The following is a 19,441-nucleotide window of genomic DNA, read 5'->3' as shown; positions in this document are numbered from 1 at the left end:
GAGAAATGCAATAAAAGTCATAAGATACCACTTCTCATCCATCAAATTAGGAAAAATAAAAATATCTGAATGGACTGGACATTGCAAACTACAGAAACCAACCACAGTTAGTTTAAACAGAAAATGAATGTATGAAATTCTACCTGCTAACAGTTAGACTATGTGCCAGCCACAGTTTCAAGTGCTTTACAGGTATTTGCTCATTTACTCCTCACAAAAGCATATAAGACAGGTGCAATTATTTCCCACTTGTAACAGAGGAGGAAGCAGAGTTTCTGAGAGGTTAATTTGCCCAAGGTTATGAAGCTAATTTGTCAAGAAACAATGGCTTTAACTTAGGCAACCCATTTCCAGAATTCTCCCTCTTTAGAGCTGCACTCAAGTCTCTATTAGAAAACTCACAGTCTATGGGAAGACCAGGAAACCCACCCCAAATAACATCATTTGACACCACTGAAACTCTGCAACTGTCAGAAATCCTGACTAACGACCACTATTTGTGTCACCAGTACCAGCACCAATACCAGAATGTTGCTTCTGGAATCTCTCGTCTCTGAGACCTCCGAAAAATGGATGTAGCTACTGCCAAGAGTGGCTTCCAAGGAGCACCTGCTTCCTGTTAAGTCACTAGCTTTCCATTCATGATCTGATTTGGGTGGATCTGATTGGTGAGGCCTAGGGAGGGTGGGAAAGAGAATATCTCACGTCTGTAGTGGAAGGTGGGGGCTCATAATTAGAGATTCTCCAAATATGGAAAGCATGGTCAGAGTGCTGGATAGCCAAAACAAATGACAAATATTTACTACACTGACAATGCTACATGCTGAACAGGAGGCAGAAAGAAAAGAACCCTGTGGTAGAGCTGTAAGTGGCAGAGCTGATGCACAGAGTATTTTGGTAATAACTAGTACAACTTAAAATGTACCCGCCTCACAGTATGTATTTCTAGAAAAACTCCAGCACATGTGCATAAGAAGATACGTAAAAGATGCCAACTGCAGCAGTGTTTAAAATAGCATACTATTAGAGGCGACCTAACTTCCCATTGGTGAGTAAGTAAATTGTGTTATGTAATTGTCTACTGAAAAATTACACAATTTATAAATTTAGAAAGGAGACTTTCTTCTTTTTTTTTTTTCTTTTATGTTTTAAAAGACAAGATCTCACTTTGTCACCCATGCTGGAGTGCAGCAGTACCATCCTAGCTCACTGCAGCCTCAAACTCCTGGGCTCAAGTGATCCTTCCACCTCGGCCTCTTGAGTCACTGGGACATAGGCCACCACACCTGGATACTTAAAAAACTTTTTTTAGGGACACAGGTCTTGCTATGTTGCCCAGGCTGGTCTTGGACTCCTGACCTCCTGCCTTGTTCCTTGAAAGTGCTGGGATTACAGGCAAGAGCCGCTGAGCCTAGCCCAATACTTAATTTTTTCAATAAAGGGCTACAGCCTGCAGGGTAGCCATTCTGACAGGCTGGGAAGTGTAGCCTCTGACAGAGATTGTTAGAAGGCACTTCAAAGGAGGAGGGATTTGCTGGAGCTTTGTGCCAAACAGGTTGGCTAAACATACATATTCGACAGATTATAGGAGGAGCAATGAACATTCACAAAGGGAGCCTGACACACATGTACTGAACCAATATGCATGTTACATGAGTCCCATGTTCACTTTGGGGTGGAGGCTTAACATTAAAATGCATTATGATTAGGTCCTATATGTCAAAAGGGGAAGGCAGGGACACAATGGCACTCAAGTGAACAGACTCTGTAAACCACCCAGAACCAGTCCATGGTCAGTGGCTTCCTATCAGGAGAAAGTTACTGAAACCAGTCTCTTATCCAATCAAAGTTGTAGTTATAGGTTGTAGAACAGGGAGTCCATTAGTCAGTGCCTGGCAGCAGTGGATGAGCTGCAATGGTTTTTTGTTTGTTTGTTTTTTGGGTTTTTTTTTTTTCTTCTTGTTTTTAGAGATAATATCTTAACTCTGTCACCAGGCTGGAGTGCAGGGACTTGATCATAGCTCACTACAGCCTCAAACTCCTGGCCTCAAGCAATCCTCCCCCTTAAGCCTTCCAAAGTACTGGGATTACAGGCATGAGTCATCATGTCCACCCATGCAATTGGTTTAATATTGCTTATCTCAAAGCCAGTGCTTGTTTAGCTGCTAGAGAAAAAGAAAAACCTTGTGGCAATTAGAACTCAGTGTATTCTTTAAGTGTGGGGTTGGGTTGCCTGATGTGGCTTTAGGGGTTGTATAATTTGGTATCTTATTGCCATAGAGTCTGTTCTATCAGTTTCATAATCTCTATTTTAATATTAATGCTGGTCAGCTGTTGTGTCTAAATTGCAAAATGGAGCGGATATTGAGGCATGTTGGACCTCCTGTCCCATCATGGCTGGGAACTCAGTTTTTAAGGTTTCTCTGGGGTTCCCTTGGCAAAGAGGGGGTCTATTCTGATGGCTGGGGGGGACTTAGGATTTTATTTTTAGTAATTGATACAGCTAATGTGGAAAGTATTTTGGTAATATCTAGTACAACTTAAAACATTCCCACCTTGGCCGGGCGCGGTGGTTCAAGCCTGTAATCCCAGCACTTTGGGAGGCCGAGACGGGTGGATCACGAGGTCAGGAGATCGAGACCATCCTGGCTAAGATGGTGAAACCCCGTCTCTACTAAACATACAAAAAACTAGCCGGGCGACCTGGCGGGCGCCTGTAGTCCCAGCTACTCGGGAGGCTGAGGCAGGAGAATGGCGGGAACCCGGGAGGCGGAGCTTGCAGTGAGCTGAGATCCGGCCACTACACTCCAGCCTGGGCGGCAGAGCGAGACTCCGTCTCAAAAAAAAAAAAAAAAAAACATTCCCACCTTACAGTATGTATTTCTAGAGAAACTCCAACACATGTGCACAAGAAGATATGTAAAAGATGCCAACTGCAGCAGTGTTTAAAATAGCATACTATTAGAAATGACCTAACTTCCCATCAGTGAATATGTAAATTGTGTTATGAAATGAAATATTTTATAGCTAAAAGTGAATATAGTTATAGTTAAAGTGAATGATGTAGAATATGGTTGTCCTTAATAACATGATGGTGAATAAAAATGATTCAGAAATGAGAGATATCATATAAGAGTATTTATGTCAATTAAAAACAAACAAAAAAGCACGTAAATGACACATCACATTCACGCTCATTGATGTAAGAGTTGCCTCTGGGAAGAAAGAGAGAAGATTGGGACTGGGAAGGGAGAAAAGGAAGTTTTAACTTCATTTGAAATATTTTATTTCCATGGCCAGGCGTGGTGGCTCACGGCTGTAATCCCAGCACTTTGGGAGGCCAAGGTGGGCGAATCACGAGGTCAGGAGATTGAGACCATCCTGGTTAACACGGTGAAACCTCATCTCTACTAAAAATACAAAAAATTAGCCAGCTGTGGTGGCAGGCGCCTGTAGTCCCAGCTAGTCGGGAGGCTGAGGCAGGAGAATGGCATGAACCTGGGAGGCGGAGCTTGCAGTGAGCCGAGATTGTGCCACTGCACTCCAGCCTGGGCGACTGAGGGAGACTCCATCTCAAAAATATATATATATATATATTTCTTTTATTAAATTTAAAAGATGGAAGCAAAAATGTTAAAATGTCAACAGCATTTGTTGAGTTTTGATGATGAGTATATGGAAGATGGTTAATTTTCTGTATATTTATGATTTTCTTAAAAAAGGGAAAAATCATGGTTATTCAACTATATTATTTGAGTTTTGGGTTCCAGCTATTTTAGTCCAATTTTTCCAGAACTATTTTATTCTGTTTCATAGGCTCCTCTTTTGGACAAGTAAAGAGCACAACTTTTTTTTTTTTTTATTATTAATACTGAAGCTATATAATTCATTTAAGTAGCATCCCATTTTGCTGACTACAGAGATTTGTGCATTTTCCAGGATATTTAATATTAAAGGTTCAGATATAATCTTTCTTGAAGGTATAATCTATATTTAACTCTTTGTTCTTTGTATAATTTGCCAAAAGTGAGTTACCTGTTGCCTTCTGGCTAATGAAGATAGAATTCACCTGGCAGCAGAGCGTAAAACCATTTTTCTTTAATGAATAGAAGAAAAAAACACTTTTAGAATTACTTTTATTTCAATTGCAAGAGTACTGAAACTAAACATTATTTCATTGAAGGATTTATTTTAAGCAGCAGAAATGAAGAATATTTGCTTCTAAAACATGTGTTCAGAATGTTCTTGAAGCTGCAGTGTTAAAGACAGATGTTGAGATAGTTACCACCTCCCCAGGTATTCTATTTTAATGATCAAGTTCTTTGAAGAATTTCACATTTCAGTAGGATTGACAGTCTCTAATATGGAGAAAATTTAGTCAATTCCAACTAGCTTTGTAACAAACAATATGTTACATGTGCAATCACTTAAGGTTCCTCAGGAAAACTGACATAAATATCAGTGAGATCCCACTTGGAGATTAATCTATTAATAGACTTTCAGAACCACAGAGATATGAGGAAATAAATTTGATCTTCCGGAGAGAGGCTCGGACTACCAAACAAATATCACCTCTGATATAGGAAGTGATTACAGTTCTTATGGCTCAAACTTTTTGCAAAGAAAATATAAAGTAATCGTATACCTATCCACACTAGTGAAGAGATATTCTCACAGAATTTAAACAAGTCTTCAAATTATATTGAAGGGGCCATGTCAGATATGAAGAGCAAGTGTTCTCTGTTTCCACGAATGTCACCCCTAGATTTAATTGAATTAGTTGATCCCAGTTAGAACTTAAGTTAAACATTAAGAAATCATTTAGAGGAATGATAGTGAAAAGCTGGAAAACAAAGATTAAGAGCTACTACTTACACTAACTCTCTTCTGGAATGTTTATAAAACAAGATTAATAGTTATCAGCTTCAGATAGCATGGTACCATAAAGGATAATTAAAACTGGTATTTGGTGGCATAAAAATATATTGGAATGGCAAACAGTGATTATCATTCTGTTCATGATAACAGTAGTATTCTACAGTGATTACCTCTGGAGGACCGGAAGAGGAGGCTAAAGGGGAGGGCATATAGAAGACTATTTATTTGATAATATTCTGTTTGACCTTGTTAATAGGTACATAGGTGTTTGTTGTAATATTCTTTATGTATTTTGTCCAGAGTGTTTCATAATCATTTTTAAAAGAAAAGCATTTTGAAGTCCAATAAGAGTGTGTGCTATTCTGGACATCATACTTACTTGAGGAGATATTTAGACAAACTAGAGAGTATTTAAAAGTTAATGACCTAAATACTTATGAGCCTGGAAACCCTGATAAAAGAAAAAGTCGAATGAAGTCTCCCCAGAGGTTTAGCCAGAGAAGACTTGGAGGTGAAGTGGGGTAATTTTACACAGCAAGAACCAGATGACAAAAATATTTTAGTAACGGTGATATGCGAGAAGGAGTAGATTTGTTCTATGTGACCACAAAGAGTTAAAACATACACACACACACACACACACACACACACACACACACGCATGATTTAGTAGAATTGTATAAAGAAGAGCGGTTGGGAGATGGAATGGCTGACATCTCCGTACTGGTCATGTGAAAGCCTGTCTCAGAGGACTATCTGATGTGGCTGTCATAGAAGAAATCCAAGCAAAGTTGAACTACTTCAGAGTTTTTCAACACAGCTACTTTTTTTTTCGAAATGGTAAACTGTATAAATCTTTCATTTGATCGGCACCTTCCTTGGTGGGGAAGCTGTTCAAAGAATTGGTCAAGCTAGTCATTCCCAAAATACTGAGGGTCTGACAATGTGACTTAGCCACCATCAGGTACATGATGCCTGAGGACAAATGTCAAGATATCAGAGTAAATGCTGGTCTAGACGAATTATGTTATTCAAAGGGGTTGTCGGAGGATATATATTTAAACAGAAGCTTAGAGAACAAAATTAACTGAGTTGCTGATCAGAATGAATGACATAAGACTAAGCCTAAAAATTTTCAGCCATATAAGCCAATGGGCTTTTGTTCATCTAATGTCTAGTTACACAGCTAACTTAAGCCCATTTAAAGGCCTCATGATAGGATGAAGTAACTACTCTGGAGAAAGAAACACAACTTCATTCTCATCACTAAGGAGTAGAATGGCTCTGTTAGAACAGCCAACAAAATATTTTATGGCATTCATAAACACTGACCTTGGTTCAAATCCAGCATCCTCAAATTACCAGCTGTGTGACCTTAGAAAAAAAATGCGCATTCGAGTCTTTATAGCTTTACCTGTAAAGTGGAATATTACTTTTACATATCTCTTATGTTAAGTGAGAAAATGTATATATGCATACAGAAATCTATCAGCTTTCTCCCTGACACATAGCAAATGCTCAATAAGTGGGCTCAAAACTGGGATGGGGCAGTAAGCAGAGAGGATTACCTTTATGTACTGCTGTGTTCTCAATGCCTGATACATTCTAGGTATTCAATCAATATTTGAAAAATAAATTAGTACTAAGACTATGAACAAAGGTCCATAGACGTGATTCAGGTAATTAAGTACCAAGAGATAGAATGTGGGCAAAATAACAAAGATTGCTGTTGTATTGGACCAAGAATGGCAGAGGTAAGGCAGAAAAATAAATGTGTCATTGCTGAAAGAGGGGTTCTTACCTATGAGAGGCAGTTGTGGCTGGGGAAAAAAAAATACTAAGGCTAAAAATGAAGGGCGATGATGTTGCAGACACATTTGCATTGGTGAGCAAGTTCAGTGGTTCCTTGATCCATGACGGATATGGCAGAGAGGGCTGCGCTGGAGGATTTCAAATCAAACGAGTGGCCACCGAAATGGTTTTTATGCATTAGGCCTATTTGGTCTGGCTGTAGAGCTTATCAACCCTCCATGACTCAATGACTATCCCTCTGTAGAACTGGATTTCTGCTGGGCACTACTGCCACGGCATATCATCTTCCCTAGCTACGCTGGTGTCAGAGGATTTCCTGGGGTTTCAGGTTTCTTCTGTCTCCTGGTATTCTGGTTTTCAGAGAAAGGTCATGCAGGCCTTTGTCCAGCATGTACTACACGTATTAGCTTAAGTGGTCCATTTCAGCTGCCATGAACTGAGTGTATAGGTTTCCCTTGGCTATTCACGGTTGCCTAGGAACACCATGCAGGGTCACTTAGGAAGATCACCACATGTTTCAAAGGTGGCTAGTGATGCCTAATACCACTTGTTCTCATACAGAGTAATTGGCCTAGGCTGCGATTGCCTTCTAGAAAAATCATAAAAAACAAAGGCTACCCAAACTTGGGTCTGCTTCTGAAAGAATATGCTTTCCTACAATGATGTTTGAGGTATCATCAAGGTTAATGAAGAACCAGGTTGGGTCTGAGTAGATAGGGTTTGGAGCCGAGATGAATGAGATTTTCAAAAACTGTGATGTCTGTGTGCCAGGAAAACCCTTTTCCCACATAAAGATTCCAAGAATAGTCTGGTTATAACACTGGTTCTGAAACTTCATTATGTATCAGAATCACATAGAGGGCTTTAAAAGCTCAGATTACTGTCCCCTGCCACCAGGATTTCTGATTCAGGAGGTTTGTGGTGGGGCCCCAAAATGTGATTTTATAACACGCTACTAGATAATGATGCTGGTCTGTGGAATACACTTTGAGAATCACTGGGTTAGGGAAATGAAAGATAAATGACCAGAAAACCCCAGAAACCACCTGTAACTAGAACAGTTTTGGAATAACTTGGAGTTCTTGATTTTGTAGGGCACTTTCCTATTAAAATTGTAGTCGGTAATCCCAGATACTCGGGAGGCTGAGGCACAAGAATCGCTTGAACCCAGGAGGCGGAGGTTGCAGTGAGCTGAGATGGCGCCACTGCACTCTGGTCTGGGTGACAGAGCAAGACTTCATCTCAAAAAATAATTAAAAAATAAAAATAAAATTGATGAGATGAAAGACGGTATCTGCATATTACATAAAGTATAAATATGGAGATATTTGATTGCACAAAACTGAAAAAATCTTTTGCACATGTAAAATATTAAAACAGTTAAATAATGTTCTAAAATTGATTGGTGATGGTAGTGCAACTCTGTGAATATAGTAAAAAACATTCAATTTAACACTGTCAGTGGACAAATTGTTTGGTTTGGGGATTATAGCTCAATAAAGCTGTTAAAAAACAAAACAAAACAAAACAAAATTGTAGTCACTTTCTTTGACATCATTGGATTGTCTTCCACATTCTCAGATTTGGCCAGGAGGTGGCACTACAATAAGCAGCCCTTGAACCAAGAGTTTATTGGAGGTCATTATGTATAAGGAAACCTTTCCGGCCTCACATGGTGGCTCATACCTATAATCTCAGCATTTTGGGAGGCCAAGGTAGGAGGATTGCCTAAGCCCAGGGGTTTGAGAGCAGCCTAAGCAACATGAGCCAACCCCCCCTGCCGTCTCTACAAAAATCAAGAAGTTAACCAGATGCGCTGGCGTGCACCTGTAGTCCCAGCTGCTATTTAGGTGGCTGTGGTGCAAGGATCACTTGAGCCTGGGAGCAAAAGACTGCAGTGAGCCATGGCTGCACCACTGCACTCCAGTCTGGGTGACAGTGCGAGACCCTGTCTCAAAAAAAAAAAAAATAATAATAATAATAATAATAATAATAAATAAAGGAAAGAAAAAGAAACGTTCCCATCTAGAAAGTTATCAAGTCATGGAACATCCGTTTATGACTCATTAAAAGATGGCAGGGACATTGGACAAGCTGAAAATTATCATTAAATATTTGAACTGGTTGAGATGTTTCTCTGAAGCCATTGTTACTTATTACCCTTTTTGTTTTGCCCAAAGTTGTAGATTTTCTGAAAGTCTTATTTTATCAAGACTAAATTTTATGGAACTGGTCCATAATAGAGATTAGTAAGAGTATCTAGTTACCTTGAATGGTAAGCATGTTAGACCACAGTAATTTCCACAGAACCCTAAGGTGCTGTGGGAGATTGTAGAGGGCTGGGGGAACTACCACCACAATGTGGTAGTCCCTTTGAACTTGCAGAAGGCCTTGGCTCTGAGCAATAAATGTGACTATGTCTGCTGCTAAGACCCAGGTGCCAAATCAGGTGAGTTCAGCTGCCTACTTCATTTCACTACGGAGAAGCAGTCCCCTGCCTCTTTGTTGCAAATTTACATAGCTTTTAGTGAATAGGAGAGGGGTAAAGTGGAGACTTGAAGAAAGTCTAAGCAGGGCTGGTGGCACAATTTCATGGAGAGAGAATATGGGATACATGGCTCTTCAGTGACATATTTTACAAATATTTATGTGACAGACTCTTTTCTAGAAGCTAAGAAAAAACAAGTCGAAGTCTCTGCTCTCAAGTGGCTAATATTTTTAAGTGGAAAAAGCTGAGGAGAATGAATAAAGGTAATGAATAAAGAGCTCCATTAGTCTCTTGATATCTTGACAGGCTTTCTAATATAAAGCCCAGCAGAGAGTGGTTATTCATTTGTACAGTAGTGGCACTAGGACAAGTGTGCACCCAAGTTGCCTGAACAAGGGCATGATCCATGAAGCTACATGATGTCCCTGAATTTATCAGTTTTTACCTGAAGGTAGGAGGGAGCTAGTTTTAAATCAATTGGGAAAAAAAAAAAATCTCCTTTTTCCAAGGGATTCAATATGGATATGGGAAGCAGGGGTATAGTGTTGGACAGAGCCAGAGTGGAGGTGCATGGTGCCAGAAAGCCAATATCATCACTATGTCCAAGAGCCGTAATACATGTCCAGCATGAAAGATCAGAATTGGAAGTAAAAATCAAGAGTGGAGCTGTGAGTACCCAGTGGGGGTTGTGAAGGAAGATGACAATAAAGATTTGTGTGTGGAAATGAATACACTAGGGTATATTCTGGATGAATGCCAGAGACAAAAGCAAATAGCCAAGGCTAATTTTTATATGCTTTTAGTGCATTCTTATTTGGGCAGGGAGGATCCCTGTAAGGCGGCCAAAATGGAGCACATACTTTCTGACACATATACTAGAAATAAAAGCAAGCAGAAGTAAGGTAGCAGAAAATAAAACAGTATTCAATTACTGCACTGGGAGATCAAATGAATGTATATTTATTGAATAATTAATATATGCCTTGAGTGAACTAAGTGCTTTAGCTCATTTAATCCTCCAGCTAATATAGAAGCTTAGAACTACTATAATCTCTGTATTAGTTACAGTAACACCAGGTACTATAAAAATAGACTTAAAATGAAAATTGGCTTAAATACAATAGAAGTTTATTTCTCACCCATGTATCAATATAAGGCAGAGTTCCTGATCAGCAGACAGCTCATCTATCCTTCAGTCCCATCATCCTCCAAGTCCTTATAATTATTCTCTGCATCCAGGCAATAGAAGGAAAAGAAGAGGAAAACGAGACACATCTATTTCTTACAAGCCTGGCCCAGAAATGACACACATGATTTTCACAAACATTTCTTTGGTGATAACTAGGCACTTGACACACCTTGATGTAAGAAGGGCTGAGAAAATAGTGTGCCTTCCTGGGGATATATCCGTACTCTGGAAAAGGGAGCACAAAGTCTGTCTTCAGCGAGCTCTCTGCACAGCCTGCCCCTCTAGCACTACATATGTGTTCACCCTTCTTTGCACCCAAAAGACACACTCACTCCTCCTTAAGGGAATTAAGCATAAGTACCATCTGCTTTCTGCAACCAGCTCAACCTCTATGATCTCTTGATGATTATTGTTGTCTTCACCCAGGCCAAAAGGTCTTCTTTTGGTCTGGCCACAAATTAACTGAAAAAAAAATATATGGAATGACAGAGCAGGGACAGATCTCATTCAGATGAAGAAGGAATGGGAAACACAAAGCAGATGCAGCACAACAGCAGGGATGAAATCCTGCTGGGAAGGCATTGTCAAGAATATGTACCTTGGAAATGAGGAAAGTTCCTTAATTAGACCCCAGTTCTGCTCTCCAGGAGGAACTCCCATGTTCACCTTTGGATCTCTTCCAGGCTCTTTCTCTGCCTCTTACCTTCCAGGGTCACATTTGAAATAACAGCTGGGGAATATGCCATCCTTGGGGGTTGTTCAGCTTTCATGGCCCTCTTCCTGTCCATGCAATTTAGGGGTTTGACTTTTTTTTAAGCTCAAACAATCAGTTTCGGGTCGGGGTATCATCTCTTTAGATACAAGTTAGCTCTTTCTAAGTTTTACTGTGTTAATAAATAACACTGAAATCTCAGTGGCTTACAAAATAAAGGCTTAATTTCTTACTCACACTAAATAGCTGTAGCTTGTCAGCATTTTGTTCTAGGTGACTTCTTCATTCTAGGGTCAAGACTGAAAGATCAGCTCCTATTGGACTTAGCAGAGCCATGTAATGGCTTCCAGGATGTATGAAAGAACAGGGTGACATTCATTGCTGCTTCTTGCAGTCCATTGGCAAAAGTCTGATATCAGTGGAGCAGGGAAGTAGATTCTCCCTCAAGGAAACATTGCAAATCTTAAGGCAGTAGATAGAGGTTTAAAAGGAGGGGATAATAATACAATCTACCTTTGACAATACAGGCCTCTCCGAAACTTAGTCCTTAGTTTATTTGCTTCCAGTTATTTCCATGTGTAATCACACCTGAGTTTTTTCCTATAGATAGCTCTCAATTCCACTTTGTTTCTTTCCTCTCTTTCCCATAGGCATTTATCTCCCAATTTAATGAGACTCTCAAAAGCCACAGGTTAAGGTGAGAGGGCAACACTCTCAATTGTACCTTTGCTCTAGGGTTGAATCACTTTATTTGAGCGGTCTCACAACTGGATTTTGTCATTAAAGGCCTCCTTGAATTTCTTTTTTACTACATTTTTTGATGAGGTCTCATTCTGCCACCCAGGTTGGAGTGCAGTGGCTCGATCAAGGCTCACCGCAGCTTCGACCTCCTGGGCTCAAATGATCCTCCCATCTCAGCCTCTCGAGTAGCTGGGACTAAAAGCACTCACCACCATGCCTAACTAATTTTTTAATTTTTTTGTAGACATTGGGTCTCACTATGTTGCCCAGGCTGGCCTTGAACTCTTGGACTCAAGCTACCCTCCTGCCTCCGCCTCCTAAAGTATTGGGATTACAGGTATGAGCCACCATGCCCAGGTTATTTCCTGTTATTTAAAGTCCAGAAGCATTTTTCAACACTGGAAAGCTTTACATTTCTGGACTCATTCCATTCCCTTTTACTTCTTGCTCTCTAATCGACAGTCTTTTCCTGAGTGCATCACTTTCTTGCAATATCTTACTAAATGCAGCAGCCAAGCAATTGCCAACACACACTAAGATTCTGATTTTTTTCAACCCTCTTTCTCCCCAGATCCCCCACACCAAGTGCTACAGACCCAGTAAGCATTTCATCTTCCTTCCAAGAGATTGCAGGTGATGGTTTTACTAAATGTTTTGTCATTGAATATCTCTGTTATTCTAGCATTAGATATAACTCCTTAGCATCTACAATCCTCCCTCTAAGCCAGTACCATATATTTTAGTTTCAACATAATGGCGGCATCACACTTCAACTTGCCAATTTTTGTTAGATAGGATGACACTAGGTGCTGCAACAAATAGCTTTTCTTTTAAGAAACATATATTAACTCAAACTAAATAGAAATGTATTTCTTATGGAAGTAGCTATCCAAAGTGAATTTCCTGTTTGTCAGGAGCCTCTCTTCCATGCAATAATACAGAGATTTTGCTTCCTTCAATATGGTGGCTCCATCATCCTTTATTGCATAGGTTGGCAAATTATAGCTTGTGGCCAAATCTGGCCTGTGGCCTATTTTTGTGGGGGAAAAAAAAAATCTTATGGGAACATAGCAATGGCCATTAATTTACGTATGATCTATGCTGCTATTGCATTACAGTGGTATATTTGAATAGTTGCAATAGAGATATTATGAGCTGCAAAGCCTGAACTATTTACCACTTGGCCTTTTACAGAATAATTTTGGAGACATCTGTCCTAGGATCGAATTATCATCATTTGAATTTAGTTGGGAAAAGGAGAAAGAGAGCCTGGAGAAGGTTCAATGCTCTTTAAAGCCCTGGTCCATAAGTATCACACAGACTTCCATGCACATTCCTCTCTCACATAGCCTCACCTAAACGCAAGGTGGGGTAAGAAATGCAGTTTGTTGCCAGGCAGGCCCTTTGCTACTTTCCAACAACTCTATATTATGCAAAGGGGAGTAAGAATTTGGTGGACAGCTATTAATCTCTGCCATAATGCCCATCTTGTAGGTTTTCTTTTTTTAAAGTTAGACTTTTAAGAGTTAGTAACTTGACTAATGACTTTAAGACCTGTTTGAAGATATTATATCAAAATGGTTAACAATTCAGTCTCAAGAATCATAAAGACCTTAAAAGTAGATGCTCAGTAAACGTTATTAATATGTTCTTCCCTCTGCAATACAGTAGAAGCTCTTGCTAGACACATAAAAATTTACCTTCCTTATCTATAGCTTGGAAGTTGCAAAACACTGGCCTAGAAGGTCCTTAAGATCTTTCCACCTCAGAAATACTTACTTCATTCTGTATCTTTTACTTGGTCCCCCCTTTGTACCTGAAACTGTGCACGGTAGTAGAGTCACAGAGAAGAATGAGGCAATGAGGCCATTTGAGGCCATATTCCAGCCATTGATGAAATGGCCCAAAGAGGAAAATAGATGTGGCATCAATGCCTAACCTTAATACCTGGGAGTGGAAACACTGACCTAGAGATATTCACAGAGAGCTGTGAGCCATGGTAATTCTTTCCTGTCTGACAACTTTCAACCTGAACTGCTAAGCACCTAGACCCTGCTGGGCATACCTGCTAACTTCTCCCATCAATTGGGTCTTTAAAATACATTATTTGTGCATTCTTTTGAAATATATGTTTGATCTTTGACTCTGGACTTCCTCTTCATTTAAAGTCTTTGCCATAGAAAACTCTCTTTCTCCCTATATTTGTTTTCCATGCTTATACCACACCCCTCTTACAACTTTGTTCTTATTTTTAAAAGAAATTAAAAGTGATTGACAATTGATGTTTTGTTCTAGGAAGTTTTGAACACCTCAAATCCTGCTACAAATGTGTGAAATTTTTTTTTAATAAATGAATACCTCAAATCCTTTGTATTTCATTACTCTTCTTCCCTTCACTAGACCCTGGACTACAGTTTCAAAAACTAGTGTGTGGGGGTCTGGAAGTGCACAAGGGTGTTCTACAGAATTTTAATATTTGGCAAAAGTTTTTTAACTTTATGTTTTTATTTCATTGATAAACTTAAAAATTAATGTAAACATATTCCAGTTTATCAGATTTATTACCTTATAATTGATTATGTATTGTAATCCTAATGCCTGAGCTTGTGTTTGTATTTATGATTGTGTTTGCATAAAATGACATTGTGGAGCGCTGAGTGGCCAAAGGTTTCAAAGTTATAAGAGCAGAGAAAAGTAGTGGAAGAATTGGGTCATCACATGGAATATGATGGTGTAGACTTAAAAAAGGAGAAGGCAACCTATCTGTTGCATCTGGTATCATCCTTATTTTGCAAGTAGGTCTACTGTTCAGCTACTAAGTAGGAATAATTCATTAACAATAAGCATACTATGAAGTATTCATTATTTTAATGATTAAATTAAATATCTATACATATATTTTAAAGGCCACAGTATCAATTTCGTAAATTATTTTTAAACAATTTACAAAGTTGTCACTTCAAGAAAATCTCTAGGATCATTATTCACTGGAAAACTTTTGATTCTATTGGAAAGCTATTTATTCTAAACTAGTAAACAAAATCATACTTAGGGGACACATTTTTTTCTTACATTACTGTTATCAAAATGAAACTATGAAAACTATTTATAGACTTTGACCTGAGGCTGCATCCTTATGTATTAAACCCGACATCAGTAATGTAGTTCCAGTAAACATGATGTATCACATTAAATTAATGCTGTTAATTTGAATTTTAATGGTTTTGCAACATTGTTCGTATTTAATTTGTAAATTTGCTTTTTAGTTCGAAAGAAGCATATACTTATTTACATTCAAATAAAATATGTGCATATTTATTTTATGTTATAATAAAACGGTGTAAGACAACACAGGCCAGGGGGATGGGAATCTCTGTGAGAGTGCCTTTACTTTAAAATGAGAATATGCATTACTCAAGCTGTAGGAGTACTACATGAAACAGCTATCATTCTCAAGAACTTAGAAGTTCTAGTCTTTGAATTAGCACAGACTGCTAATGAAGACTTGATGTACTCAAGACAAAATGGGCAAAATAAGGACAATGTAGTGAGTTTTTGATGCTAATAGATAACACTACATTTAAAGGAATATCTATTAACTAACTATTCTAGTTTTTTGGAGAGCTATCATTGTCCTATAAAATGTCAATGATAACATATGGTAGGCTTATTTAATGCTTTTACTTGACAAAAATTTTATTGTAAAATTTTTCATGACATTCCAAAACTATAAACTGCTGATTATCATGGTCCTAGTGAAGGAAATCTCTAGCTTTTTGTCACTAGTGTTCTGGCGCTGAAACCACGGACGTTTCAGAACTTGCAGCCTCAGGTGCTTGTAGGCCACACAGAAGCTTGTAAACCAATAATAACAAGATAATAAATTGTATTAGCTCATTCTCCCACAGCTATGAGGACATATCTGAGACTGAGTAATTTATAAAGGAAAGAGGTGTAATTGACTCACAGTTCTGCAGGGCTGGGGAGGCCTCAGGAAACTTACAATCATGGTGGAAGGGGAAGCAAATACACTCTTCTTCACATGGAGACAGCAAAGAGAAGAATGAGTGCCCAGCGAAGTCAGGGGAACTCCTTATAAAACCATCAGATCTCATGAGAATTCACTCATTGTCATGAGAAAAGGATGGGGAAACAGCCCCCATGATTCAATTATCTCCGTCTGGTCTTTCCCACGACATGTGGGGATTATGGGAACTACAATTCAAGATGTGATTTGGGTGAGGATACAATCAAACCATATCAGAAATTTCTTCTTATTTGTAATTGGAACTCATTGTTCAATGAATAGAAACAAAATAGACTAAAACAGGGAACCTTAAAACCATAATTATTTTTTCTCACCTAATATAAATGAAGGTATATTCATCAATATTTTGATAAAGAGTCCAAAAGTATAGACCCATCAATTGGTGTTTAAGCCACATTCAGTTTCAAATTCTTTAAAGCAGACAGGAGTAAGGCATGTGCCATCAATCTGAGTGCAGAATCCTGTTTGATTTTGTTGCTCAGTTTTTTACAATTTTGTTACTTATATCTATTTCAACACGGTTTTTTAGTGGCTTGGTTTCAGTAGTTTCTAAATCATGCAAACTTTTTTCATAGAAATGGCTTCCTTTTTATCTTTATTTTATTAGTTAATATAATATTTCAAATACATAAGTATGATAACAAGTACAGTTGGATTCAAGGAGTTTGGGGACCAGCCCAAGTGACTCTTGCTCAGCAAACAGCTTGACTGGTATGAGTAGTATGAGGGCACATTGAAGAGTAGAATCCTTAAGCAGTAAGTGCTGTGAGCATCAGTCAGTATGTTTTATAGAAGGAATGGAGAGCATCATCTATTTTGGCAACGTGGTTAAATGGATGCCAGTTAAAAACAAACTTCTATTGCAAAATGTAATGAGTATGAAAAAAATGTAAGTACAAAATGCTATGAAAACCGAAGGGAGGAAGCAACTAACTGCCTATGATTCCAGGTTTCTTCAACCCTTGATTAAACAACAACAGAAACTAAAAATAACTTTTAAAAATGTATTTCTACATCTTCACTAATTAAAATATTAGTGGGTTATTCCAGCACAACAGGTTAATCTGAGTTGATATGTTTTCCCTTAAATTTGGGGGCTAATTCATACTGTATTTTTTCTTGTTGTTTTGAATTATAAGTAATTGTTATGTCAATTGTTACTTTTAATGATCTGAAGTCTTGAGTTTTGAAGTTAGAATTCCCCAAAAAAGGTTTTCTTAATTCTCATAGAAAGGGCAAATTCTGTGCTCCAACCACACAGGGCTCATTGCAAATGGTTTCTCCTGATGGCCTATCCAGTCACCTTTCTTCCATGTACCCATTCTTGGTGCTAATCAAGTCTCATCCCCTATTCTCTTCTCTTGGCTTCAGTCCTTGTTGGTCTTTCCCCTTAGTAGAACTCCTAGGGCACTGTGGACATTTAACAATATCCTCTCTTGGATCACTCACTACCCAAATGATCATGTCCTGTCCCTCTAAAATGGACTACAAATCTCTTGATGAAGGATTGCCTTCCCTGTGCCTTTTCTTCTGTTCACAGCATCTCTCTATCACCGGTACAAATAATTGCCTGTTGAATTGAACTTAAACAACTAGCAAGCTGCCAGAAGAAAAGTGTGGGCATATTTAATAAATGGACTGGATTCTCTGAACAATTACTAAATTTTATTCTATAGTAAGTGCCATAAAAGATAGGTATAGCAGGTGTAGCACAGAGGAATTGGTAAAATTTAAGGTGACCTTAATGAAATATAAAATCAGTTTGTTCATTTGTCTACCATTATACCTTAAGTGCTGAAAAAAAATTTCATTCTACTTTTGCTTCATAAACAAATGTAAGGAAGGCGTGTCATGCTTCTTATTCAGTTAGAGTAATGCCTGACACATAAAAAACGTTAGTTATCATTTAAAAAGTTTGCTATCATTGTTATCATCACCACCAAAAACATAATGAGAGTATCAATACATTAGCTGATTATTCGTTGTTTCAACAGCAAGTATGGTTGAGCTTGGATTTGGGATTCACAACAAGAACAAAAGGTCTAAATAAAATTTTTGTAAGGAGAAATTCTCTTTACAAAGTCTTTCTCCATCTGTTTCATTTGTTTGCTGAAATAAAAAGGATTTGTCTCTAAATTTTTCCTTTTCCGCTGCTTCTTTCTTTCAGAAGCAATTTTCTTCTTGGGGGAACATTGTGTGATGTAACCTAATATATCTTCAATGCAAACTTCAGGACTTAATAGGACTTTCTGATAGAAAAGTTCATTCCCTGCCTGCTCCCTGTTACTCTGTAAAGTGTTCCTATTTCTTGAGCCATTTCTAAGACAGCTGTCTTATTAATGTTTAGGTATTCTGGCTCAAAGTCAATAGGCATACTAATACACGAGGAAGAGAAATACACATTTTTCTTTCTATTTTCCTTGTTCTGGGTATCAGAAACCAGCATAATAATTTCATTGCCTATTTCAGACCAAAGCTATGTAGCTATTTTCCCTGGATAAGAGTACCTCTGGGGAAAACATTACTGTTTTATTTGGAGCAAGCACTAAACATTTGTGTTAGTCTAATGCTAACACATTAGTGTTAGTATTGGAGCAAGCGAGTCATTTGATCCTGTGGTAAGGAGGCACTATGGTTTAAATGTGTCCCCAAGGTTCATGTGTTGGAAACTTAATCCCCAGCAGCAGTGTTGGGAGGTGGGGCCTAATAAGAGGTGATTAGGTCATGAGGATTCTGACCTCATGAATGAATTAGTGTCATTATTGCAGAAGTGGGCTAGTTATTGCAATAGCGGCTTGTTATAAAAGTAAATTTGGCTTCCTCTTGCTCTCTCACTGTAACTCTCTCTTGCCTTCCTGTGTTTTGCCATGGGATGGTGCAGCACAAAGGCCCTCATCAATATGAGCATCTTGATATTGGACTTCCCAACTTCCAGAACTGTGAGAAGTTCATTTCTTTTCTTTATAAATTGCCCAATCTGTGGCATTCTGCTATAGCAACACAAAGCAGACTGAAGCAGGAGGCGATTTATTGTTAAGGAAGAGATAGAGACAGAAGCCTAACAAGAGGTGGGTTTCCCCATTTTTAAGTCACTCCCACACTACTACTTTTGAAACGTCTTGAAGACTTAGACTATTGGAAAGGGGATACCTGTGGGTGAACAGAGAGGATGCTCTAAAGGAGGTATCAATGAAGGTCTCTCTCCTGAATGCAATGAGAAATATAACTCACAAAGCTCCTGTACACAAAAGAGAAGAGAGGTCATTCAAAGGCAAAAAGAATGGTTTATAGGCATGGCTCTGCGTCATGGGACTTCCCACTAATGACCCATAGGTGCTCAAGTATCTATGGATGTTGACTTCTTTTTCCATCTGGCTGTCTAGTTTTGGGTCTTTGTAATTGCACCTCCTCCAAGGTTATCTAAGATTATCGTTCCCTGTATTAGTTAGGGTTCTCCAGAGGAACAGAGCCAATAAGATGTGTGTCTGTATATATATATATATATATATACACACACACATACATACATATAACTTATTGGAAGGAATTGGCTCATTTGAGACTGGCAAGTCT

This window comes from Rhinopithecus roxellana, chromosome 10, assembly GCF_007565055.1.
Source record: "Rhinopithecus roxellana isolate Shanxi Qingling chromosome 10, ASM756505v1, whole genome shotgun sequence".
Classification (NCBI taxonomy): Eukaryota; Metazoa; Chordata; class Mammalia; order Primates; family Cercopithecidae; genus Rhinopithecus; species Rhinopithecus roxellana.
The sequence above is the reverse complement of the archived record's forward strand: the minus strand, read 5'-3'. Positions refer to the sequence as shown.